Source organism: Moschus berezovskii, chromosome 7 (genome assembly GCF_049115385.1).
Source record: "Moschus berezovskii isolate FMDL1 chromosome 7, NW_MosBer_1.0, whole genome shotgun sequence".
NCBI classification, from domain to species: Eukaryota; Metazoa; Chordata; class Mammalia; order Artiodactyla; family Moschidae; genus Moschus; species Moschus berezovskii.
Window position 1 is genome coordinate 16,725,724 of NC_142466.1, and position 26,119 is coordinate 16,751,842.

Genomic DNA, 26,119 nt, shown 5'->3' on the forward strand with positions numbered 1-26,119 from the left:
CTCGGCCAGCACTGCCCCAAACTCCCCTCCTTATTCTGACGAGTGAACTTGTTTCTGACACTTTCTGAGCCTGGGGGGAATTTCAGCTTCTGCAAACTCTTCCCCTACAGCCTCACAAGTTCAAGGTAGAGAGAGAGGTGGGGAGGACTGAGTTGCATCCTGAGAAGGGAGAGGTCTTCAGGTTTAGTTCACCGTGACATATCCTGGATGCTGTTGCTTGTTTCTGTAATAATGTGCTGGTATTATGGACACTGAGGTGCAGGGAGGGAATTGAGTGTGGGTGAGTATCCATGCTTGGGTTCACTTTCCTTCCGTGGCCCCGTCCCATGAGGAAGTCAAAGCACGCACCTGGGAAGAGTGGCCCCTTATTCATTTCCTTTCTCTAAGCAGGGCATATACAGAGCACTAATTCTCAGGAGAAAAAAAGATGTATTTCAGACAACAATAAATTTTTTGGTAGGAAGAAGCTTTTAACACACAGGATATGCTATAGAAAAAAGTTTCATAGGCATGCTATGCATTTTTTCTTGGAGAAGAATTTTCATACCAGGAATGCTGTGACAAGGATGTTCTGATTGACCAGAAGAGGTGTATTTCTGAGGAAGACAGTGCATTGGGCTGCGGAGGGGACGGCATGGGACACTTGTCACACTTGATCCATGCTGGCAGGCTCTGCCCAAAAGGGGACCTGACTCCCTGGGTGTGAAGGTCCGTGTGCTCTTCCTGGGACTGGTCCACTTACTCTTTGTAGGATACGTGTGGCCTGCGGGGGTAGCTCGATGATGGTGGGCTGTTTGTTTCATCTCTCTGTTTTGCTCTTGATTTCAGAGAAAGCCGTGGTAGCAGTAAGCTGCATCTAACGGGGCCTGCAGTTCTGCTTTGTGCCAGTGAAACTCCGAAGATGAGGTCCATGGTGAAGCTCCATCTTAGTCCTCTAAGGTCTGTCCAACAGATGTCATGAGATCCTGAGCCTCAACGGCCTTGCTCTCTCCGTAATCAGACTTCTTTTGACAGTTCCCTGTCTCTGAGCAGTGTCTGCTACAGGCTTGCTTTTTGCAGGGCTTATTCCAGTCTTTTGCCTTTAGGGGCAAATCCACTGCAGAAAGTGCTTAATCCTTTCTCTAAAGTGGTTTTCTGAAGAAACCTGTCCCTTCTTCAGGCTTAACTGTTTTGTAGGGACTCTGCTGATTCCTTTTTCTGGCCAGGGTGGCTCATCCTGCGGGCCTGGTAGAACCTCTGTACCACCAACCCCTTTTCATGCTATTGTAGTTTGGGCCTCCTATTAGTATCTCTCGCATCAGTGGAGAAGAACTTCCTGCTCTGACTCTTATGTTGGGGCTGCCTTCTCAGGGCCTCCTGCTGTCCCTGGCTGCTCCCTCCACTTGATATAACATCACATGTGTGGGAATCGGACAGGGTCTCATAACAACACAGAGATTCCTGAGAAGCCAAGGTGTTTGTGGCAATGAATATATCTGAGTGACAGTCTTTGAGAAGTCTCCCAGTGGCACAGTCTTGAAGGAGTAGGCAAGTGGCCTGGCCTTGAGCCTGTTTCTGCCAGTCTATGAACCCTTGGAACTTAAGCTTATGAAACTATTCATCAAAGTATACATCTGCTGGATTTGTGGCAACAGACTTTGTGTTCGAGGAGGGATTTTCATGGGACCTAGGAGACCATGATCTCCTCATATCAATATTAATTATTTGGGATTTGATTAGTAGACTAGGTTCCAAAGTACCCTTCCGAGCAGGGTCTCCCTCCACAGCCTCTTGTTTTCTGGAAGATTGGGAACATTCACTAAGGTCCATGATGGTCACACTAGAGCAAGTTTCTGGGGAGGCCCGATCCCCAGATTCCTCCTGTGGCTCATTCCTGCCCATTGCTGGATATGGATTGGGCTCCAAGCTGCCTTTGTCAGCCTCCACAACAGATTCACTGTTTCAAATTCTGTGCACAAAGTTGTATGTGAGGGCCTGAGAAGGTGGCTTGTCTTCCTGTCCAGTCAGAGGGGCTTCTGAGGGCTTCTGGACGTTTCCAGTTGAGGTTCCTCCCAGAGCCCCCTGGGTTTTCTCAGTTGCCTGGTAGGGGGCAGGGCAGGTGCTCTCCAGGGTGGGCACTGCCTGGATTGTTATCACTTTCTCTCCTGGATGGGGATGAGAATGATTTCCTGAGCCCTTTGTTAACTTGGTTTTTGGGTGGTCCCCAGAGTCACTGGTGGTCTTCAAGGTGGATCTTGGAAGGCGTATGTGATGAAAAGTTTCAACTTGAAGCTATATGTGAACCTGAGGAGAAGGACGCATCTGTGCCTCACCTGAAACTTTATTATATGAGCTTCCAGCTTCCTGTTGAATATGAGGACTGAGGACAAGAGACTCATAGGAAGTCTACATGGAAGCTTCCCAATCCTGAGAAGAACCTACATTTTCTGTTCCCATAGGAGCATTTGACTGTCTAGGAAGGTCTATGAAATGGTTGGCAGAAAGCCTTCAACAACAGACATTTTCAGGGATCCAACTCTCATGGATCTGCTATGCCTCCCTGTTTATAAGGACCCCCAGGATTTCTTCTGGATGCTTCCTGCCTGGGCTAACCTCTCTTTCTAACTCAGGCTTTGCACTTGGAGCCTTCACTGGAGGGTTGGCTGAGGTCATGTACAGAACTTTTAGGATCCTCCCCACGCTCTGCCTTACATCCTGGCTCAGGTGCTTTCCTGGTGGGATTCTTGCCAGGTACCAGGACGTCATTTTCTGTGTTTCCTGGATGCTTTTGCCCAGACCTGCAGAGGGCCTTGAGGACGCCCATTGTCTTCCAAGGCCTTGGGGATTCGCCCTGAAGCTGCATCAATTTATGAGACTCTTGGATTCTGCAGGGCATGCCACTCTCTTGTCGTGTGAACCTTTTGGAAACAGGGTACTCCAGTTTCTCCTGAACCTCGGGGCTGATCAGATCCCTAGGAATGACAGAGACAGATCTGTGTGCCTGGGAAGACCTGTTTTCCTGGGGAAGATTGGGGGTGATCTGGCTAAAGACTTATTGAGGTCTTTCTAACCAAAGAGGGTAAAGTTCACCCACTTTGTAGTTGATTTTTTTAAAAGTGACATTGCAGGATTTGACTTACATTGAGGATCAAAGTTTGTGCTTTATTTTGGACTATAGGGCAAGACACTTCATCGTACCCAGTCTTCAGTTGAGAGGAAGATGGTTCCACTGGGAAAGAGAATGGGAGATGGGCAGTGGGTCCCCATGTGAGTCCGAAGTTGTGGTTGTGACTGAGGTTTGATTGGAGTCAAGGATTGAGATCGGGCCTGGGTCCCCATGTGAGTCTGAGTTGGTTGTGTTTGAAAGTGAGCTGTGGTTGGAGTCAAGGGTTGGGGTTGAACATGGGTGTCCACATGAGCTGGAGGTGGTTGTTTAAGTGAGTTACGGTTGGAGTCTTAACTCCATAGTGTTTTGATGGGACCTGGGTCTCCACTTGAGCCTGAATTGGTGGTTGACACTGGGGCATGGTTGGAGAGTTGTGGTGTAGCCTGAGTCTCCATGTGAGCCTGAGGTGGTGGTTGAATCTGGGGCATGGTTGGAATTAAGGGTAGGGGTCTGGCCTGGGTCTAAATGTGACTCAGAGGTGATGGCCGAAACTGGAACATGGTTGGAGTCAAGGACTGGGGCCAAGCCTGGGCTACAGGGTGGATCAAGGAATGGACCAATGGCAGCTGTGAAGTTGTCAATTTAGCTTGAATTTGGAATTGTTCAGCCTTAGAGCATTCATTGAATTTAAAGTAGGATGTAATTCTAGAGGGGACCCAGATACTGTCAGTAGACACCAGAGACTCACTGTGCAGAAAGGGGAGACCCAGAAGAGCTACCTGCATGTCTTCTGTAGATGGTCCTTCAATTTGTTAGGCTATCGGAGCTTTTTGGGACCAAGCAGCTGTTCTGGTTTGCCTTTTATGCTCCAGAAATGTTGGTGACCCAAGGTGTCTTGCTTGTCACTCAGTGACTTAATTCTCTTCCCTTGTGAAGTCAGATGGTAGCCTGCCTCCTCCTCCTTTTCTTACTCCTTCCAAATCGTCAGTTCCACTCTCTTGGTGATTCATATCTCCAGCAGCTTCTGGATACCCCCGTTGACAAAAGAGAGGCTACCTGCCCCTACCTGTCTGTTTCTGGGGTCTCACCAAAATAATGCCTCTGGTGAGTGTGTGGGAAGGTATTCTTTTGGGGACCCCAAGTGTGTCACGGTGGAGAAGCTCCATTCTTTGGCAGCCCCCTGCCACCAAGACAGGGTTGAAAGGGGCTAACTTGAATGGACAAGCCCTAAGATGGCTGGTCTCCAAGGGGAACCGGGGGGTGACCTTTGTGGGATAGTGCCCGGTGTTAGTGCCATGGAGTCACCCTGAGTGAGACTCAGCAGGGAGCCTAATGGTGCTGAGGTGGAAGGCAGGTACCTGCATCAAGATGACATGGTGGGGAAGGAGAGAGAACAAGTGGGTGGAAGACTCTCCCGGGGAAGGAAAGGCTCTGGTGTTGGAGAGGCACTCAAGGATGAATCTGAGTGAAGGGAAACTAAGGAGGGAACTAAGCCTGGAGAAAAGCTGGAGGCTCGAGGTAGAGGCCCTTTGGCAGAGGAGACATGGAGGACATGTTGGGAGCATACTTTTCCCTCCACAGCTGTTGGGCTCCAGGAGGTGTTTCTTTGCACATCTCCCCTGGGGTATCTTGAGAGGAGACCTGATGAAAGCTGCCTTTGTCAGGGAACCTCCTCAAGTGTCTGCAGCAGATATGAGGAACGAGCTGCAGCCAGGAGTTTCCGGGCCCAGAGGACTGGGCAGGCTAGGAAGGGGTGGGCATCTGCAGCCAACAGCCCTGCACAAGGCCCATACTGACTTCACAATGTTCCCGTTGTCTCTCACCCCAGGATTTTAGCCATAACCCACCCCCAAGGCTCCCCCTTCCAGTTCAGTCCCAGGCTACCTGCAGCCCTGGGGTCACACCATAGGCTCTGGGAAGAAGAACCACCGAGAGAGAAAGCCATGATTCTCTACATTTGCAGAGGTGATGTCGGGTCCCAGATCTCTTGCAGTGCTTACAGGCAACCTCTGCAAGCTGGAAATCAGCAGACTGGGTCATGGTGAGGAAGCCAGGGCATAGGGCTATTACAGGAGGCTGATTGCAGTGTCCCTTTAAGGGGACACAATTGGGATATTGGAATCCAAGTACCAGGGTCCAAGGCCACATGATCCCTGACAGTGATGGTGAAGCTTGTGATAGGGTTTACATTAAGAAAGTGCTTTCATATCCATTACCCCTTGATGCCTTCACCAATCCCTTTGTGGGGGAGAATGGGCAGCATTCACTGAATAGATGAATCTGAGAGAAGTTAAACGATGTGCGAAAGCAATTAACCTCAAATTAAAATGAATAAATAAATTTAAAAACAAAACAAAACAATGTGTCCACAGTTGGACTTGGAGTCCCACCTCCCAATCCAGGTGCTATTTGCCCAATGCCTCCCACAGGCACCTTCAGGGCCACACCTTTTCCCAGGTTCCTCCAGCTTCATTCTCTACATGGAATCTTGATAATATCTGGGTTCTGCTCTTCTTCCAGGAGCTTCCCTGAGGTTTCTGTTTCCCAAGGGATGGGCCCTGCCACTGGCCTCCTCTGAGCAGGTGGACCGGCCCTCAGGGTCAGAGAGATGGGGCTGACTCCAGGGGCACACATAGTTGAATGGCAGAACGTACCTTTCAAAGCTCCATTTCTCTCCCTACTCCTGCTTCGCCCCTTTGGCTCCATTTGATGCTGAGACACAGAAAAAATGAGGACTTGAGACCCAGTTCTCAGTCTCCTCTCTCTAGACAAGCATCAGACACTCAGTGTCCATACATAATGTGACTTTCTGCATTTCAAAAGACTCTGATGCTGGGAGGGATTGGGGGCAGGAGGAGAAGGGGACGACAGAGAATGAGATGGCTGGATGGCATCACCGACTCGATGGACATGAGTCTGAGTGAACTCTGGGAGTTGGTGATGGACAGGGAGGCCTGGCGTGTTGTGATTCATGGGGTTGCAAAGAGTCGGACACAACTGAGTGACCGAACTAACTAACTAACAGAGCTGTGTGGTTTTTCTTTCTTTTCACGCATTTTTAAGGTGGATAAAAATTTTTCTGTTTTCCTTTTCTGAAGAACATAAGGATTTTGAAGTGAGATTCACCCAGATCTTTTGTAACTGTTCCTCTGCTCAAAAACACACACATTCTCAGAATAATGGCTGAATCTGAGCTCTGTCAGGTGGGTCTCTGTTTCCCAAGTCCAGGGCCCCACTCCAAAACTCTCAAGACTTCAGCACTGTCCTCAGACCACTCCTTGTCCAAGATACCTATTCACAGCTGGTGAAGCGGTGATCGCGTGCCTTGCTGTAGTTGAGATTGAATTCAGTATCCAGTCCTCAGCCCCTGGTCACTGTGTTTGGGACATACCCTGGACAACTGATACCTGAGATCTTTGGAGAGATGTGTTCACTCTGCCCCTTGCCCAGCCTGGTTGTCCCCAGAGGGTGATGTTTTATTCTTTCATGAGAATAGATGTCCTGTTCTTTCCCTTCTCAGGAATCGCTCTAGATGATTCTGAAGAGTAGAAACAGTAATAGAAAAGAAGAGAGCATCACGTACTTGTGGGTCTCAGCCAAGGTTTCCTTCCTTCCTGGTGTTTCCATGTTTCCTAGGAGGAGGAATGGATGGGCTTTTCTCGAGCTAAGGAAGAATCAGGAAAAAGAGCCCCAGTGTACACAGAAAGGTGAGGATGGTATCAATCCCCCAGGAAGTGGAACTGGAGTTCAGCCAAATATCAAAAGTGCTTTTCAGAGAAAAGAGAGGATTCTCCATTATCTGCATCACACTGCTGCCCTCAGGCAACTGAGCACAGGGTGTGTACTTGGGGACTGAAGTACTAGGCCCACATCATAGAGCTCTGGTCTGGTCCCATTGGGCTCCTGAGGATGAGGAGGTAGTAATAGAAGAGGAGGCTGGAACATGGCCTCTCCCAGACCATTCAGCCCTGCAGCTCCATCTCCCTTCTCTGTGCCTCGCATCCTGCCTTAGTCAAGTTTCAATTCATTCCACCTGGAACTCAGACAATGGTTTATGTCAACAGAAGGACACAGATTAGAACCAGCAAAAGGCTACAGATCAGAACTAGCAAAAAGAAAAAAAAGATGGAGGGAACCAGATGCAATTTTCTGGTTGTCTCTCCTTTGGGCTTGTACGGACAGTGCTTAGCTCTCTCAGCAAACAGTGTGACAGCATGTGCAGAGCAGTGTTGACTATCATCAAGTCTTGATGTCCAGGGTTTTTATTGGGGGTCAGTCTATACGAATGAAAGGACCATATGACTGTCCTTAGTGACTCAGTCACCAGTACTCCTTCCTGACCTCAGACTGATACAGTCTGTCCAAATGACCAGGACTTGATTAACAAATAACAACTTCTCTAATTTTTCTCACTGCTTCCAGCTTAGGACAAACCAGAGAAATCCAAATATATATACCTCACCGGTCACATAAGGTACCCCACTTTGGGACTTCCCTGGTGGTATAGTGGTTAAGAACCTGTGTGGCAATGCAGGGAATGAGTTTGCTCCCTGCTCTGGGAAGATCCTGCAATGCCCTAGAGCAACTACACCCATGTACCACAACTACTGAGCCTGTGCTCTGGAGCCACGACTACTGAAGCCTGAACGCCTAGAGCCCGTGCACTGCAATGAAGAATACTTTACTCATCACAGCTAGAGAAAGCCTGAGTGCCACAATGAAGACCTAAATAAGTAAATAAAAGTTTTAAAAATATGCCCTACTTCTAGTTAGCTGCCACAAGCTTCCCAGTTCCAACAGCCTCTACTCAGGGCACACCCAAAGCCTCCCATTATCTCCCCTCTAAAGCTTCCCCCTCCCCTGCCAGGCTTTGGATCTCTGGCCAACGCAAGTAATGGTGGCTGACTCCCTTGTTAAAGCAAGCTCCAAACAAACAACTTGGTTTATTTTCATTTGGTTGGTTTGTATTTATTCCCAGCTACAGATTTAATGGTTTTCCTAGATTCAAGTCTTATAGAAAACTGAAATAGAAAAGTTATAGAAAGAACACTGTCAAGGTTCTGATTCAAGATGGCAATGCAGGAAGGTGCTCTGCTCACCACCTTCCACGGACACAACCATTCTACAGCTCTATATGGAACAATTTCCTCTAGAAAACAACAACAACAACTAACGACTGGCCGAGCAACAACTACACATCAGGCAAAAGAGAGAAAACACACACTGAATCAGATATGAGAAGGCAGACCACATCTCACAATTAGCCCCACGTCTGACACCGCAACGCACAATAGAGAGGGAACTCAAAAACAGGAGAATCTCCCTGAGAAGCAAAGGGCTTGAACCCCACATGGAGTACCCCAACTTTTAAGACCTACATATGAGAAATGAGCCCCCCAAACATCTAGCTTTGAAAACCAGTAGAGATTGCATGTATTATACAAGACCCTAAGAATGCCATGATCTAAGAAACAGATCTTAAAGAGCTCATGAATCACACTCACCCATCCAATGACCCAGCCCATTGTGCAGACTTTAAGCGAGAGAGAATCATTTGCATGTATTACAGCATTGGCCTGAGAGGCACACATCTAATTTAAAACACACGTCAAACAGTGTGCTAGAACACTTGGGGGACAGAGACTGGCGGGGGGGGGGGGGGGGATACCAGTCTGGATATGCATTCTCTCTGTCTTGCTCTGGACAACAGGCATCATTTATTTTTTCTTCTTCTTCTAATGGTGGGTACACCCTGGACGTATCTACAGTCAGCAGAGGGCATGTTTGCATGCTACCTCTGCCACACTCCAGAGCACCAGATGCTATCAGAAGGAAGCTTTTACAGGCTTCTGGTGCCCTGATTTCTGTAGCCACTACCCAGGGAACCTCCTTGATCACCTGGTTCTGGAGACAATAGGAGGCTTGTATTCCTTCATGTCAGAGACACTTTTTGGTAGGCTGTCAACCGCAGAGCATTGCACAGATAGCAGACTACAAGATGCCCCACAGTCTTTTCCCACAGTGGAGGAGGCATATTTGCTGATCTAAGAGCTTTGGCCTGAGGAGCAGGCTTATGGTATGATATAAATCCAGGGGCCTAAGATAGTGCTTTCAGGGAACGGAGGCCAACAGAGGAAATCTCTGCATTATCCTTTGGTCTCACTGCAGCTCATCAGTATCTCCCAGAAAGTATCTTCCACCCTCGAGAGAAACCACAGTTTTTGCAGCTGCCACCAGGTGATGCCTGTACATGGTCTGCCTCTGTGGTTAAATGACTTACACTAATATGTCCCATAGGATGGTAATCAAAAGAAGTGTTCTGTTGAGCATAGCAAGAGGAAACAGGCCCAGGAGCTCAGTCTATGAGCCAGGCCTAATTTGTCTCTCTTTGCTACTGGAGTCAGGTTTTTCCCTTCAGGGGTTGTTATTCTTTATTTTTTGTTATTGTTCTTTGTTTGTTTGTTTTTCCTTTTTTCTCTTTTTTATCCCCTCACACCCCACAGCATGTGGGATCCCAGTCCACAGGCCAGAGATGAGGCGTGAACTTGCGTGGCTGAGTTTTAATCCTGGAGTAACAGAGACTGTCAGGCCCCCGGAATTATTAATCAGAGTAAAGTATCCCGGAGGTTCACATCTTAACACCAAGACCTGGCTCTACCCAACTACCTGCAAACTCCACATATGGAAATGTCAGGCCAAACAACTAGCAAGATGGGAATAGAGTCACACTCATCACACACACACAAATGATGAGATGGCAAGAAAATGTTCCAGATGACAGAAAAAGGTAAAAAATTACAAGACCAAATAAATGAAGAGAAAATAGGCCAACCTATCTGTAAAAGAATTAGAGTAATGATAGTAAAGAAGTTTCAAAATATCAAAATAGAATGGAGAAAATGCAAGAAAGATTTACTCACTTAATGAACACCTAAAAGAAATAAAGAATAAACAATGAACAACACAATACTGAAATTAAAAATACTTCATTCAGAAGGAGCTGAGGGCAGAATAACTGAGGCAGAAGAACGGATAAGTGAGCTGGAAGACAGAATGGTAGAAATAACTACCAAGCATCAGAATAAAGAAAAAAGAATGAATATAACTGAGGACAGTCTCTGAGACCTCTGGAACAATATTAAACACACCAACATTTGAATTATAGGGGTTTCAGACAAGAAAAAGAAAGGGTATGAGAAGGTATCTGAGGAGATTATAGTCAAAAACTTCCCTAACATGGGGAAGGAAAACCACCCAAGTCCAGGAAGTCCAGAGAGTCCCATACAGGATAAACACAAAGAGAAATATTAAAAACAGCAAGGACAAAGCAAAAAAATAACATACAAAGGAATCCCCAAAAGGTTAATACCTGATTTTTTAGCAGAAACTCTGCAGGCCAGAAGAGAGTGGCAAGATATTTTTTAAGTGATGAAAGAAAAACCTACAACAAGATAACTCTACCCAGCAAAGATCTCATTGAGATTTGATGGTGAAATCAAAAGTTTTATAGACAAGCAAAAGCTAAGAGAATTCGGCACCACCAAACCAGCTTTACAACACATGCTAAAGGGACTTCTACAACAGGAAAGGCCAGACAGGAGAAAGATCCACCAAAGAGGCCTATTGCTAATCATCAAAGATGCAGTCTGAAAGATAAACTTCTAATTAAACACACATCTGAGGCCCAACAGATATCCTTTCCGTAGAACTCAGAGGCTGGGTACTACTAACATTTGACAAAATTCAACATCCATTTATGGTGAAAAAACCCAACAAAGTGAGTATAGCAGGAATAGACCAATATGAAATAAAGCGATTTACGACAAGCTTACAGTTAGGGTAAAAAACTAAAGCTCTTGTTTACTATCACGAACAAGACAAAAATGCCCACTCCTTCTGGTTTATTCAACAAAGTGTTGGAAGTCCTAGCCAGAGAAATTATTAAAGAAAAACATTAAAAGCATTCCATTAGAAATAAAGAAGTAAAACTGTCACTATTTGCAGATGATGTAATATTATTTATAGAATAAAGTAAAGAAGTATCAGTCAAGAGGACAGGGTAAGAGGATGTGAAGCTCACTATGAACACAGCAAAACTAAATCTACACGTAGAATAATTCTCAATGAAAGGTAACAGAAAACTGGATGAAGGATTCAAGACTATCAGAAAGAAGCACAGGTTAAACAGGTAGGAAGGGATGAAAAACAATCTTGTTGACTCTGTGACCTCAGGAGGACACTCAGAAGAAAATGGAAAATACACAGCCGGGCATCTACTTGGGAGGGATTCTTAAGACCCACAGTTTGGGGTCTAATACAAGGGAGACAGGCCAATTGGATGGTGGAAGGACTGCTGGGACAAATAAATGGACAGTGGGAAACTTGGACTTTCCTCACAGGGAGAGCATGTGCTGGCTTGCTCCTGAGGCAAGGTGAAGAGAACTCTGTTCTACCAGCTGCTGATTTTCTCATGATCACCTCAAAATATGTCCTAGCCCTAGAAAAGCAAACACTTTGGTCCTGCTCACTTTATGTCTAAGTATGGCATTGAATCTGGAGGAATGACAACCAAAGATTAAGATTTGACTGTGGGAAGCAGAAGTAACCTGGCTTTGGGGTAGAGCCTCAGTTCAGTTCAGTTCAGTCGCTCAGTCGTGTCCGACTCTCCGCGACCCCATGAATCACAGCACGCCAGGCCTCCCTGTCCATCACCAACTCCCGGAGTACACTCAAACTCATGTCCACAGAGTCGGTGATGCCATCCAGCCATCTCATTCTCCGTCGTCCCCTTCTCCTCCCGCCCCCAACCTTTCCCAGCATCAGAGTCTTTTCCAGTGAGTCAACTCGTCGCATGAGGTGGCCACAGTATTGCAGCTTCAGCTTTAGCATCAGTCCCTCCAATGAACATCCAGGATTGATCTCCTTTAGAATGGACTGGTTGGATCTCCTTGCAGTATAAGGGACTCTCAAGAGTCTTCTCCAACACCACAGTTCAAAAGCATCGATTCTTCGGCGATCAGCTTTCTTCACAGTCCAACTCTCACATCCATACATGACCACGGGAAAAACCATTGCCTTGACTAGACGGACCTTGGTCGGCAAAGTAATGTCTCTGCTTTTTAATATACTATCAAGGTTGGTCATAACTTTCCTTCCAAGGTGCGGCAAAAAGAGCAGCTATGCTTGGTGCTTACTCAGCAGGGCATCAGGAGCAGCCCAGATCTCTGACAACAGCCACTGCATGATATTTTGCCCCAAAGATACATGCAGAGAGATCACTAAAGCCCTTTGGCTCCACAGCTGGGCAGGAATGGCAGAAAATGGGGGTAGTGATCAGCTGTGAGGACCAAAGAAGTCTTGAACCTGAGGTTGAATCTGTGCAGACTGAAAGAAGTAACTATGGGTGCCTGCCCATGCAGAGCATCGGAGGGAGCTCAGGCCTCTGTCCACAGCAGACTTAACTGAAGAGCCTCCAAGGCCCCACTTACTGCATGACTAACCCCTCAGGGGCAAGGCACCTGGTGAAGGGACAGGAGAAAACACACTTAAAGGAAACAGAGCCAACTTGGGCCCAACCCAATTAAATAAGAATATGAGACTTTAACACCTCAAGTACATCAGTGGCCTTCATTGGTACAACAGACCAACTGGACCTCATACGTCACTGCTGCTGCTGCTAAGTCACTTCAGTCGTGTCCGACTCTGTGTGACACCATAGACGGAAGCCCACCAGGCTCCCCCGTCCCTGGGATTCTCCAGGCAAGAACACTGGAGTGGGTTGCCATTTCCTTCTCCAATGTGTGAAAGTGGAAAGTGAAAAGTGAAAGTGAAGTCGCTCAGTCGTGTCCGACCCTTAGCGACCCCACGGACTGCAGCCTACCAGGCTCCTCCATCCATGGGATTCTCCAGGCAATAGTACTGGAGTGGCTTGCCATTGCCTTCTCCGACTACAAGACATTATAACCTAAAGTAGTATAATAAAGATTCTTTTCAAGTGCACATGAAACATTCATATGGATACATCACATGCTATGTCACAAAACAAATCTCAAAAAATTAGAGAACAAAAGTATAGAAAGCATTTTTTTTCTGGTCACCCCAGTATGAAATTAAAAGTAAATTGCTGAAAGAAAATGAGAAAAAGCACGAGAGACTAAGAATGCTAACAACAACAACAACAAAGCAATTTGTCAGTGAATATCTCCATGCCAAAGACTACCGCACAATTGCACTCATCTCACATGCTAGTAAAGTCATGCTCAAAATTCTCTAATCCAGGCTTCAGCAATACGTGAACTATGAACTCCCAGATGTTCAAGCAGGTTTTAGAAAAGGCAGAGGAACCAAAGATCAAATTGCCAACATCTGCTGGATCATCAAAAAAAATAAGAGAATTCCAGGAAAAGATCTGTTTTGATGACTATGCCAAAGCCATTGACTGTGTGGATCACAATAAACTGTGGAACATTCTGAAAGAGATGGGAATACCAGACCACCTGACCTGCCTGTTGAAAAACCTGTATGCAGGTCAGGAAGCAACAGTTAGAACTGGACTTGGAACAATAGACTGGTTCCAAATCAGGAAAGGAGTACTTCAAGGCTGTATATTTTCACCCTGCTTAGTTAACTTATATGCAGAGTACATCGTGAGAAACTCTGGGCCAGGTGAAACACAAGTTCGAATCAAGACTGCTGGGAGAAATACCACTAACCTCAGATATGCAGATGACACCACCCTTATGGCAGAAAGTGAAGAAGAACTGAAGAGCCTCTTGATGAAAGTGAAAGAGAAGAGTGAAAAAGTTGGCTTAAAGCTCAACATTCAGAAAACTAAGATCATGGCATCTGTTCCCATCACTTCATGGCAAATAGAGGGGGAAATAGTGGAAACAGTGGCTGAGTTTATTTTTCGGGGCTCCCAGATCACTGCAGATGGTGACTGCAGCCATGAAGTTAAAAGACACTTACTCCTTGGAAGGAAATTATGACCGACCTAGACAGCATATTCAAAAGCAGAGACAGTACTTTGCCAACAAAGGTCCATCTAGTCAAGACTATGGTTTTCCCAGTAGTCATGTATGGATGTGAGAGTTGGACTATAAAGAAAGCTGCTCACTGAAGTACTGATGCTTTTGAGCTGTGGTGTTGGTGAACACTCTTGAGAGTGCCTTGGACTGCCAGGAGATCCAACCAGTCCATCCTAAAGGAGATCAGTCCTGGGTGTTCATATGAAGGACTGATGTTCAAGCTGAAACTGCAATACTTTGGCCACCTGATGTAAAGAACTGACTCATCTGAAAAGACCCTGATGCTGGGAAAGGTTGCAGGCAGGAGGAGAAGGGGACGACAGAGGACGAGATGGTTGGATGGCATCACCGACTTAATGGAAATGAGTTTGGATAAACTCCGGGAGTTGATGATGGACAGGGAGGCCTGGCGTGCTGGAGTCCATGGGGTTGCCAAGAGTCAGACACTACTGAGTGACTGAACTGAACTGATCTCAGGCAGAAAATTGGAAAATACCTTGAGACTAATGAAAATGCAAATGCATTACTCCAAACTATATGAGATGCCGGAAAATCAGTTTGAGAAGTTTATAATGAGAAGGTCCTTCCTCAAGAAACAAACAAAATCTGCAATAAGGAGCCTACTTCCTGAAGTAGTTATACAAATAAGAATAATAAAACCCCAAAGTTAAGAGAATGGAGGAAATAAGCAAAGGACAAAAATAATAGGGGGAAAAAAATCAATGAACCCAAGATTTTTTAAGCATAAAATTGACCAGTCTTTTCCCAAGTTAGCCAAGTAAAGAAGACACAAGACTGAATTAAGAAAAATAAGAAATAAAAGAAGGAAAATTCCAACCAGTAGCACAGAGACAGAAAATATCATAAAATAATAATGTGAAGTTATATGCCAATATATTGGACAACCTAGAAGAAAGGGATACAGTTCTAGAATACAGTTCTAGAAGATATATCTGCCAAGACTTTATTAAAATGAAACAAACTTTAATGGATTAGTTACTAGTAATGAAAGTAAATTTGTAATTAAAAAACCCTCCAAACAATAAAAGTCCAAGACTGGACAATTCCACATGGGATTTCTACCAAACATACAAAGAAGAGGTCCCACCTGCCCATATCAAACTCTTCCAAAAACTTGAAGAGGATGCAATCAGTTCAGTTCAGTTCAGTCGCTCAGTCGTGTCCGACTCTCCGCCACCCCATGAATCACAGCACGCCAGGCCTCCCTGTCCATCACCATTACTATTTCCTCAGTTTCCTTCACTCTCTGTGCTGGTTTTGCACATAGACAAGACAGCCGCCTATCTCAGTCTTGACAGGTCTTGGTAGAGTGTTTTCACATAGAAAGATGAGTCTCACCAATCAGCTGAGCGTGGGTTCTTGATTGTGGTTTTTTTCAGACACATACTTTGCCCTTGGTCCTTGCAGTAGTTGAGGATTTTCAAGGGCCTATGACATAAATTATAAGGGAGAAAGACAAGAGGTAGAGAAAGGGGGAAAAAGTTAATTGAAAGAAAGAATACCTAGCAAAGTTGCCCTTCAGAAGTGAAGGAGACACTGGATTTTCTAGACAAGCAAAAGCTGAACGACTTCATGACCATTAGATCAGTCTAATAGGAAATGTTAAAAGTAGTTCTACAAGCTGAAACAAAACGATGCTCCTTAGCAAAAGGAAAATAATCAAAGTGTAAAACTCACTGGTGATAGCTTAGCAGCAAATGGTGATCAGTGCCGCTGGATTCGTGTCCAAAGGAGAAGATTTAACTTCTGGTCTAAAGACAGTCACAGTCACTCAGAGCTTTGTGTAGATTTTATTTAAGGTGAATGTGACAGAAAAAGTTTCTGACATAGACATCAGAAGTGGGTAGGAGATTACCCCCCTCACTAATTTAAGCATGTCCTTATACACTTTTCAACCAGCTGCTGAGAATAGATTAAAACTATCTCAAGAAAGTGAGCATTTTGCCCAGTCCCTTTCCAATAACATGCATCCAAAGCTCAAAAGGCATGTGCCTGAACAAGAGATACTGCTGCCTAAGAGGCGACTTGTTTAAGGTAAAAGAATGTGAAGAAAAAAGAAAAAAAAAGAATGTTTAACTCCTCCTTAAAGGGGCTTGGACTCCTTATCTACCTGCCTCAGGTAACTCTCTGGTTATGAGCCCAGCACACTTCCGCTGCGCCAATCAGATCGACTATATTATTTGCAGCCAAAGATGGAGAAACTCTATACAGTTAGCAAAAACACGACCAGGAGCTGACTGTGGCTCAGATCATGAACTCCTTATTGCTAAATTCAGACTTAAATTGAAGAAAGTAGGGGAAACCACTAGACCATTCAGATATTACCTAAAGCAAATCCCTTATGATTATACAGTGGAAGTGAGAAATAGATTTGTACAAGAGACAGGGATCAAGACCATCCCCATGGAAAAGAAATGCAAAAAAGCAAAATGGCTGTCTGGGGAGGCCTTACAAATAGCTGAGAAAAGAAGAGAAGCGAAAAGCAAAGGAGAAAAGGAAAGATATAAGCATCTGAATGCAGAGTTCCAAAGAATAGCAAGGAGAGATAAGAAAGCCTTCCTCAGCGATCAATGCAAAGAAATAGAGGAAAACAACAGAATAGGAAAGACTAGAGATCTCTTCGAGAAAATTAGAGATACCAAGGGAGCACTCGATGAAGGTCAGAAATGGTATGGACCTAACAGAAGCAGAAGATAATTAAGAAGAGGTGGCAAGAATACACAGAAGAACTGTACAGAAAAGATCTTTCACGACCAAGATATTCACGATGGTGTGATCACTGACCTAGAGCCAGACATCTTGGAATGTGAAGTCAAGTGGGCCTTAGAAAGCATCACTACGAACAAAGCTAGTGGAGGTGATGGAATTCCAGTTGAGCTATTTCAAATGCTGAAAGATGATGCTGTGAAAGTGCTGTACTCAGTATGCCAGCAACTTTGGAAAACTCAGCAGTGGCCAGAGGACTGGAAAAGGTCAGTTTTCATTCCAGTCCCAAAGAAAGGCAATGCCAAAGAATGCTCAAACGACCGCACAATTGCACTCATCTCACACGCTAGTAAAGTCATGCTCAAAATTCTCCAAGCCAGGCTTCAGCAATACGTGAACCGTGAAGTTCCAGATGTTCAAGCTGGTTTTAGAAAAGGCAGAGGCACCAGAGATCAAATTGCCAACATCCGCTGAATCATGGAAAAAGCAAGAGAGTTACAGAAAAATATCTATTTCTGCTTTATCAACTATGCCAAAGCCTTTGACTGTGTGGATCACAATAAACTGTGGAAAATTCTGAAAGAGATGGGAATACCAGACCACCTGACCTGCCTCTTGAGAAACCTGTATGCAGGTCAGGAAGCAATAGTTAGAACAGGACATGGAACAACAGACTGGTTCCAAATAGGAAAAGGAGTACGTCCAAGCTGTATATTGTCACCCTGCTTATTTAACTTATATGCAGAGTCCATCATGAGGAACGCTGGGCTGGAAGAAGCACAAGCTGGACTCAAGATTGCCGGGAGAAATATCACTAACCTCAGATATGCAGATGACACCACCCTTATGGCAGGAAGTGAAGAGGAACTAAAAAGCCTCTTGAGGAAAGTGAAAGAGGAGAGTGAAAAGATTGGCTTGAAGCTCAACATTCAGAAAACAAAGATCATGGCATCTGGTCCCATCACTTCATGGGAAATAGATGGGGGAACAGTGGTAACAGTGTCAGACTTTAATTTTTTGGGCTCCAAAATCACTGCGGATGCTGATTGCAGCCATGAAATGAAAAGACACTTATTCTTTGGAAGGAAAGTGATGACCAACCTAGATAGCATGTTAAAAAGCAGAGACATTACTTTGCCAACAAAGTTCCGTCTAGTCAAGACTGGTTTCTCCAGTGGTCATATGTGGATGTGAGAGTTGGACTGTGGAGAATGCTGATCGCCGAAGAATTGATGCTTTTGACCTCTGGTGTTGGAGAAGACTCTTGAGAGTCCCTTGGACTGCAAGGAGATCCAACCAGTCCATCCCAAAGGAGATCAGTCCTGGGTGTTCATTGGAAGGACTGATGCTAAAGCGGAAACTCAAATACTTTGGCCACCTCATGTGAAGGGTTGACTGACTGGAAAAGACTCTGATGCTGGGAGGGATTGGGGGCAGAAGGAGAAGGCGACGACAGAGAATGAGGTGGCACCGACTCGATGGACATGAGTTTGAGTGAACTCCGGGAGTTGGTGATGGACAGGGAAGCCTGGCGTGCTGTGATTCATGGGGTCGCAAAGAGTCGGACACGACTGAGTGACTGAAGAGAACTGAACTGAACTGAAGGTAACTCTCTTATTTCCCCCCTTTTCTTTTTAGGAGAATATTGTTGCTGAAGGGAAAGGGGTGGAGAAATCTGTCAGTATCTGCTTCTTGCAGGTGAGGGGCGCCACCCCTAAGTTACTGAAGCGGCATATTTTCCTTACCCTTTTATTTAGGTTTCTGATCCAAGGGTCCCAAGTAATTGCTAGCGGCAGTAGAAATTGTAGGAGTATGAACAATCATTTGTAATGTAAATGTTTTCAGATGGTTGGAAACAGATCTCTTTACACAGTTACAGATGTAAGGAGCAAACAGCAAAACAGAATTATTACAATTATTGCAGTCAAGCTAGTTTTTCACCAAGGAAAGCTGGTAAACCAAGATTGTATCTGTGACCAGAGTGGAACATCATGGGAGTCCATTTTGAAGAGTGACCAGAATCTCTGCATCACTATCACTTTGTGTGGGAAACCATTGTATCATTTAGAAAGAACAAACAAGAGAAGCAGATTAAAAGTCAGAGACTTAAAATCAGTAAAAACCAATTATTGTAATTAACATTCCAAGCAAGAGTAAGAATTAGGTTACATTTGGTAGTAACTTTGATCCTGGTCTAGATACAGTCAACACTTCGGCTTCCCTGTTTATAAGGATGGAGCCATTTGGAATGTTCATGCATTTTGAATATAGATAAAACAAACCCAGTTAGCAGTAGCTGAAAGAGTGACAACCTGAACCTTCACAGACAAACTAAATCTTACCATTTCTTTTTAGAAGAATGAGTCTGAACCCCTATGTAATCAGCTGTTTTAGGCAGACTTATAGCAGAAGATAATAAGAAGAGGTGGCAAGAATACACAGAAGAACTGTACAAAAAAGATCTTCACGACGAAGATAATCACGATGGCGTGATCACTCACCTGGAACCAGAAATCTTGGAATATGAAGTCAAGAGGGCCTTAGAGAGCATCACTACGAACAAAGCTAGGGGAGGTGATGGAATTCCAATTGAGCTATTTCAAATCCTGAAAGATGATGCTGTGAAAGTGCTGCACTCAGTATGCCAGCAAATTTGGAAAACTCAGCAATGGCCACAGGACTGGAAAAGGTCAGTCTTCATTCCAATCCCAAAGAAAGGCAATGCCAAAGAATGCTCAAACTACCACACAATTGAACTCATCTCACATGTTATCAAAGTGATGCTCAAAATTCTCCAAGCCAGGCTTCAGCAATATGTGAACCGTGAACTCCCAGATGTTCAAGCAGGTTTTAGAAAAGCCAGAGGCACCAGAGATCAAATGGCCAACATCCGCTGGATCATGGAGAAAGCAAGAGAGTTCCAGAAGAGCATCTATTTCTGCTTCATTGACTATGCCAAAGCCTTTAACTGTGTGGATCACAGTAAACTGTGGAAAATTCTGAAAGAGATGGGAATCCCAGACCACCTGACCTGCCTCTTGAGAAACCTGTATGCAGGTCAGGAAACAACAGTCAGAACTGTACATGGAACAACAGACTGGTTCCAAATAGGAAAAGGAGTGCGTCAAGGCTGTATATTGTCACCTTGCTTATTTAACTTCTATGCAGAGTACATCGTGAGGAATGCTGGGCTGGAAGAAGCACAAGCTGGAATCAAGATTGCTGGGAGAAATATCAATAATCTCAGATATGCTGATGACACTACCCTTGTGGCAGAAAGTGAAGAGGAACTCAAAAGCCTCTTGATGAAAGTGAAAGAGGAGAGTGAAAAGATTGGCTTGAAGCTAAACATTCAGAAAACAAAGATCATGGCATATGGTCCCATCACTTCATGGGAAATAGATGGAAAAACAGTGGAAACAGTGTCAGACTTTATTTTTTTGGGGCTCCAAAATCACTGCAGATGCTGGTTGCAGCCATGAAATTAAAAGACTCTTACTCCTTGGAAGGAAAGTTATGACCAACCTAGATAATATATCAAAAAGCAGAGACATTACTTTGCCAACAAAGGTCCGTCTAGTCAAGGCTATGGTTTTTCCCGTGGTCATGTATGGATGTGAGAGTTGGACTGTGAAGAAAGCTGATCGCCGAAGAATCGACGCTTTTGAACTGTGGTGTTGGAGAAGACTCTTGAGAGTCCCTTGTACTGCAAGGAGATCCAACCAGTCCATTCTAAGGGAGATCGATCCTGGGTGTTCATTGGAAGGACTGATGCTAAAGCTGAAACTGCAATACTTTGGCCACCTCATGCGACGAGTTGACTCACTGGAAAAGACTCTGATGCTGGGAAAGGTTGGGGGCGGGAGGAGAAGGGGACGACCGAGGATGAGATGGCTGGATGGCATCACCGACTCTGTGGACATAAGTTTGAGTGAACTCCAGGAGTTGATGATGGACAGGGAGGCCTGGCGTGCTGTGATTCATGGGGTCGCGGAGAGTCGGACACGACTGAGTGACTGAACTGAACTGAACTCTGTGAAAAATACTGTTGGTAGCTTGATAGGGATTGCATTGAACCTATAAATTACTTTGGGTAATATATTCATTTTCACAATATTTATTCTTCCAATCCATGAACACGGTATATTTCTCCATCTATTAGTATCCTCTCTGATTTCTTTCACCAGTGTTTTATAGTTTTCTATATATAGCTCTCTTGTTTCTTTAGGTAGATATATTCCTAAGTATTCTTTTCGTTGCAATGGTGCATGGAATTGTTTCCTTAATTTCTCTTTCCTCATTATTAGTGTATAGGAATGCAAGGGATTTCTGTGTGTTGATTTTATATCCTGCAACTTTACTATATTCATTGATTAGCTCTAGTAATTTTTTGGTAGAGTCTTTAGGGTTTTCTGTGTATAGGATCATGTCATCTGCAAACAGTGAGAGTTTTACTTCTTTTCCAATTTGGATTCCTTTTATGTCCTTTTCTGCTCTGATTTCTGTGGCCAAAACTTGCAAAACTATGTTGAATAGTAGTGGTGTGAGTGGGCACCCTTGTCTTGTTCCTTACTTTAGGGGAAACGCTTTCAATTATTCACCATTGAAGACAACGTTTGCTGTGGGTTTGTCATATATAGCTTTTATTATGTTGAGGAATGTTCCTTCTATTCCCACCTTCTGGAGGGTTTTGATCATAAATGGATGTTGAATTTTGTCAAAGGCTTTCTCTCCATCTATTGAGATAATCAAGACAGTATGGTACTGGCATAAAGACAGAAATATAGATCAATGGAACAAAATACAAAACCCAGAGATAAATCCATGCACCTATGGACACCTTACCTTTGACAAAAGAGGCAAGAAAAGACAATCTCTTTAACAAGTGGTGCTGGGAAAACTGGTCAACCACTTGTAAAAGAATGAAACTAGAACACTCCCTAACACCATACACAGAAATTTACTCAAAATGGATTAAAGATCTAAATGTAGAGGAGAACATAGGCAAAACACTCTCTGACATAAATCACAGCCGGATCCTCCATGACCCACCTCCCAGGATATTGGAAATAAAAGCAAAAATAAACCAATGGGACCTCATTAAAATTAAAAGCTTCTGCACAGCAAAGGAAACTATAAGCAAGGTAAAAAGGCAGCCTTCAGAATGGGAGAAAATCATAGCAAATGAAGCAACTGACAAAGAATTAACCTCAAAAATATACAGGCAACTCCTGCAGCTCAATTCCAGAAAAATAAACGACCCAATGAAAAAATGGACCAAAGAACTAAACACATATTTCTCCAAAGAAGACATACAGATGGCTAACAAACACATGAAAACATGCTCAACATCACTCATAATCAGAGAAATGCAAATCAAAACCACAATGAGGTACCATTTCACGCCAGTCAGAATGGCTGCTATCCAAAAGTCCACAAGCAATAAATGCTGGAGAGGGTGTGGAGAAAAGGGAACCCTCTTATACTGTTGGTGGGAATGCAAACTAGTACAGCCACTATGGAGAACAGTGTGGAGATTCCTTAAAAAAACTGGAAATAGAACTGCCATACGACCCAGCAATTGAACTCCTGGGCATACACACCGAGGAAACCAGAATTGAAAGAGACACATGTACTCCAATGTTCGTCACAGCACTGTTTATAATAGTCAGGACATGGAAGCAACCTAGATGTCCATTTGCAGATGAATGGATAAGAAAGCTGTGGTACATATACACACTGGAGTATTACTCAGCAATTAAAAAGAATACATTTGAATCAGTTCTAATGAGGTGGAGGAAACTGAGCCTATTATACAGAGTGAAGTAAGCCAGAAAGAAATATACCAATACAGTATACTAATATACTAATAATACTAATACAGAATATATATATACTAATAATAATATATATATACTAATATACTAATAATACTAATACAGAATATATATATACTATATATATTTGCATATATATGGAATTTAGAAAGATGGTAACGATAACTCTGTATACGAGGGAGCAAAAGAGACACAGATGTATAGAACAGTCTTTTGGAGTCTGTGGGAGAAGGTGAGGGTGGGATAATTTGGGAGAATGGCATGGAAACATGTATATTATCATATGTGAAACGAATCGCCAGTCCAGGTTTGATGCATGATACATGATGTTCCGGGCTGCTGCACTGGGATGACCCAGAGTGATGGGATGGGGAGAGAGGTGGGAGGGGGGTTCAAGATGGGGAACACATGTATACCCGTGGCAGATTCATGTCAATGTATGGCAAAACCAATACAATATTGTAAAGTAATTAGCCTCCAATTAAAATAAATACATTAAAAAAAAAAACAAGAAAACTCTCAAATAAATAACCTACCTCCTAAAGTAGTTATAAAAATAAGAAATATAAAAGCCCAAAATTAGCAGAAGGCAGAAAATAAAGGCGGAGAAGGCAATGGCAAGCCACTCCAGTACACTTGCCTAGAAAATCCCATGGATGGAGGAGCCTGGTAGGCTGCAGTCCGTGGGGTCGCTAAGAGTCGGACACGACTGAGCGACTTCACTTTCACTTTTCACTTGCACACATTGGAGAAGGAAAAGGCAACCCACTCCAGTGTTCTTGCCTGGAGAATCCCAGGGAAGGGGGAGCCTGGTGGGCTTCCGTCTATGGGGTCACACAGAGTCGGACACGACTGAAGTGACTTAGCAGTAGCAGCAGCAGGAAATAAAGCACAGAAATGATAGAAAAGATCAATGAAATCAAGATTTTTTTAAGATAATAAAGTTGATAAGCCTATAGCCAGGCTCACCAAGAAGAAAAGAGGTTAGTCACATAAACAAAATTAAGAAATGAAAGAAGGCAAATAACAACTAATTGCACAGAGATACAAAATATCATAAAAGTATAATATGAACAGCTATATGCCAACATATTAGACAACCTAGAAGAAAGTGTGAATTTCTAGAACATACAACCTGCCAAGACTTTATCAAAATAAAACACACATCTTGAACAGATCAATCACTAGTAATGGTACTGAATTTGTAATAAAAAGAATAAAACCTCTAAGTAACAAAAGTCCAGGACTGGACAATTTCACATGCGATTTCTATCAAACATACAAAGAGGTCATACCTGTCCTTATCAAACTTTCTTGCTTGGCGAATCCCATGGAATGAAGACTCTGGCACGCTACAGTCCATAGGGTCTCAAAGAGTTGAACATGACTGAAGCAACTTAGCCTGCACACATACACACACAAATTGGACTTAACAGACAGATGTAGGACACTGCATGGAAAAATAGCAGTATATACATTCTTTTCTAGTGCACATGGAACAGATCAAGGGCTAGGCTGCAAAACACATGTCAACAAATTTAGGAGGATAGAAATGATGTCCAACATTTTTTACAACAACAGTATAAAACTAGAAATTAATTATCAGAAGAAAAGATAGAAAACACAAAACATATGGAGAGTAAACAACATACTACTAAGAAACCATAGGGTCAATAAAGAAATCCCAGAGGAAAACAGAAACTAACTTGAAGCAAGTGAAAATAAAGACACAACTTCTTTAAATCTATGGGATGCAACAAAAGACGTTTTTAGAGAAGAGCAATACAGGCCTGCCTTAAGAAACAAGAGAAATCTTAAATGAACAATCTAACCTACTATCTACAGGAATTTGGGGGAAGAAGAAAATAATAAAGATCAGAGAGGAAATAAAAAGAGAAAAACCAAAATCTTCATAGAAAAGATTAATGAAACCAAGAGCTAGGTTTCTGAAAAGATAAACATAATTCAAAACCAGTTTCATAAAGAAAACCAAACAGAAAGAACACGACTGAACGAAATAAAAAATGAAAGAGGAGAAATTATAAATGATATCATAGAATTTAAAAAATCATAGATAATACCACAAACAGTTATGTGTAAACAAATTGAACAGTGAGAAGAAATGAATCAATTTCTCGAAACATGATCATCCAACACTGAATCAGGAAGAAATAGAGAATCTGAGCAGACTGATCACTAGTAGTATAGTATAATTGAAACAGTAAACAAAACAATCCCAGCAAATAAAAGTCCTGGACTGACAGCTTCAAAGGAGAATTCAACCAATGTTCACTGTACCATACAAGGCAAACTGTAATGTAAACTGATGAAGTCACTATGGAATACAATATGGAGATTCCTCAAAAAATTTAAAATAGAACTACCATCTTATTCAGCAATTTCATTTCTGGACATTTATCTGAAGAAAATGAAAACACTATTTAAAAAAATATATATGCACTGCTATGTTCATTGTAGCTGATATTTACAGTATTATTTACAGTAGCTGATATATGCAAGCAACCTAAGTTCCCACCAATAGATGACTGGAGAAAGATATGGTATGTGAGTGTGTCTGTGTGCGCGCGCATGTGTATGTGCATATTACTCAGTAATAAAAAAATGAAATCTTGCCATTTGCGATAACCTGGTGGACCAGAGGGATGCAAAGTGACAAAAGTCAGAGAAAGATAAATATTTTATTAGTTTATTTACATGAGGAATCCAAAAACAAAACTATAGACAAATATAACAAAACAGAAACACATTTGTATATACAAAGAACAAATAAGTGATTGCCAGAAGAGAAGAGGTTCAAAGAAGAGAAACGGGGACAGTACAAATTTCTGCTTGGATATTAAATGTCATACAGATGGACATTTATTCTGGTTGGAGTCACAGGTATGAAATTGTACAATGTGGTGAATATAGTCAATAATTAAGTAATACCTCTGTATTACTGATTGTAATGAACTTAACATTGGGATCATTTTGAAATGTCTAGATAAATCGAATCACTGTTTTGTAAAAGAGGAACTAACATAGTGTTCAGGGCAGTTATACTTCAAAAACAAACAAAATCTCATAGAAAAAGAGAACAGATTTGAACTTGCCAGAGGTGGGGAGTACGTGGAGGGAGAAATTAGACAAAGGCAGTCAAAAGGTGCAAATTTTCAGTTTCAAGATAAATACAAACTCTGGATGTAATGTCCAATATGGCAACTATACTGAACACTACTTCCCTGGTGGCTCAGATGGTAAAGAACCTACCCACAATGCAGGAGACCTGGGTTCGATCCCGGGGTTGGAAAGATCCCCAAGAGAAGGGAAAGGCTATCCACTCCAGTATTCTTGCTTGGAGAATTCAAGAGACAGAGGAGCCTGGAGAGTTAAATCTATGGGGTCTCAGAGTCGGACATGACCTAGCGCCTCTCTAGCTGGGA

General features: G+C 43.3%; 2 protein-coding genes and 1 pseudogene across 25 annotated transcripts in view; 1 reads left to right on the top strand and 2 right to left on the bottom strand.

The window, feature by feature from the left end:
- Window positions 1–26,119, top strand: part of LOC148777270 (spermatogenesis-associated protein 31E1-like) — a 172,470-nt gene that overhangs the window by 86,794 nt on the left and 59,557 nt on the right. For 9 of the 10 annotated variants that reach the window (XM_088837841.1, XM_088837842.1, XM_088837839.1 and 6 more), the window contains one exon: window positions 829–939. The exons of the other annotated variant lie outside the window; for it this stretch is intronic. The gene's annotated coding sequence lies outside the window, so the exon portion shown is untranslated. The remainder of the gene's footprint in view (window positions 1–828; window positions 940–26,119) is intronic. 10 annotated transcript variants of the gene reach the window in all.
- LOC129557506 (spermatogenesis-associated protein 31E1-like) overlaps window positions 1–26,119 on the bottom strand; it is a 171,878-nt gene that overhangs the window by 47,290 nt on the left and 98,469 nt on the right. The gene's annotated exons all lie outside the window — the stretch shown is intronic.
- On the bottom strand, window positions 564–4,745 carry LOC148777273 (spermatogenesis-associated protein 31E1-like; annotated as a pseudogene).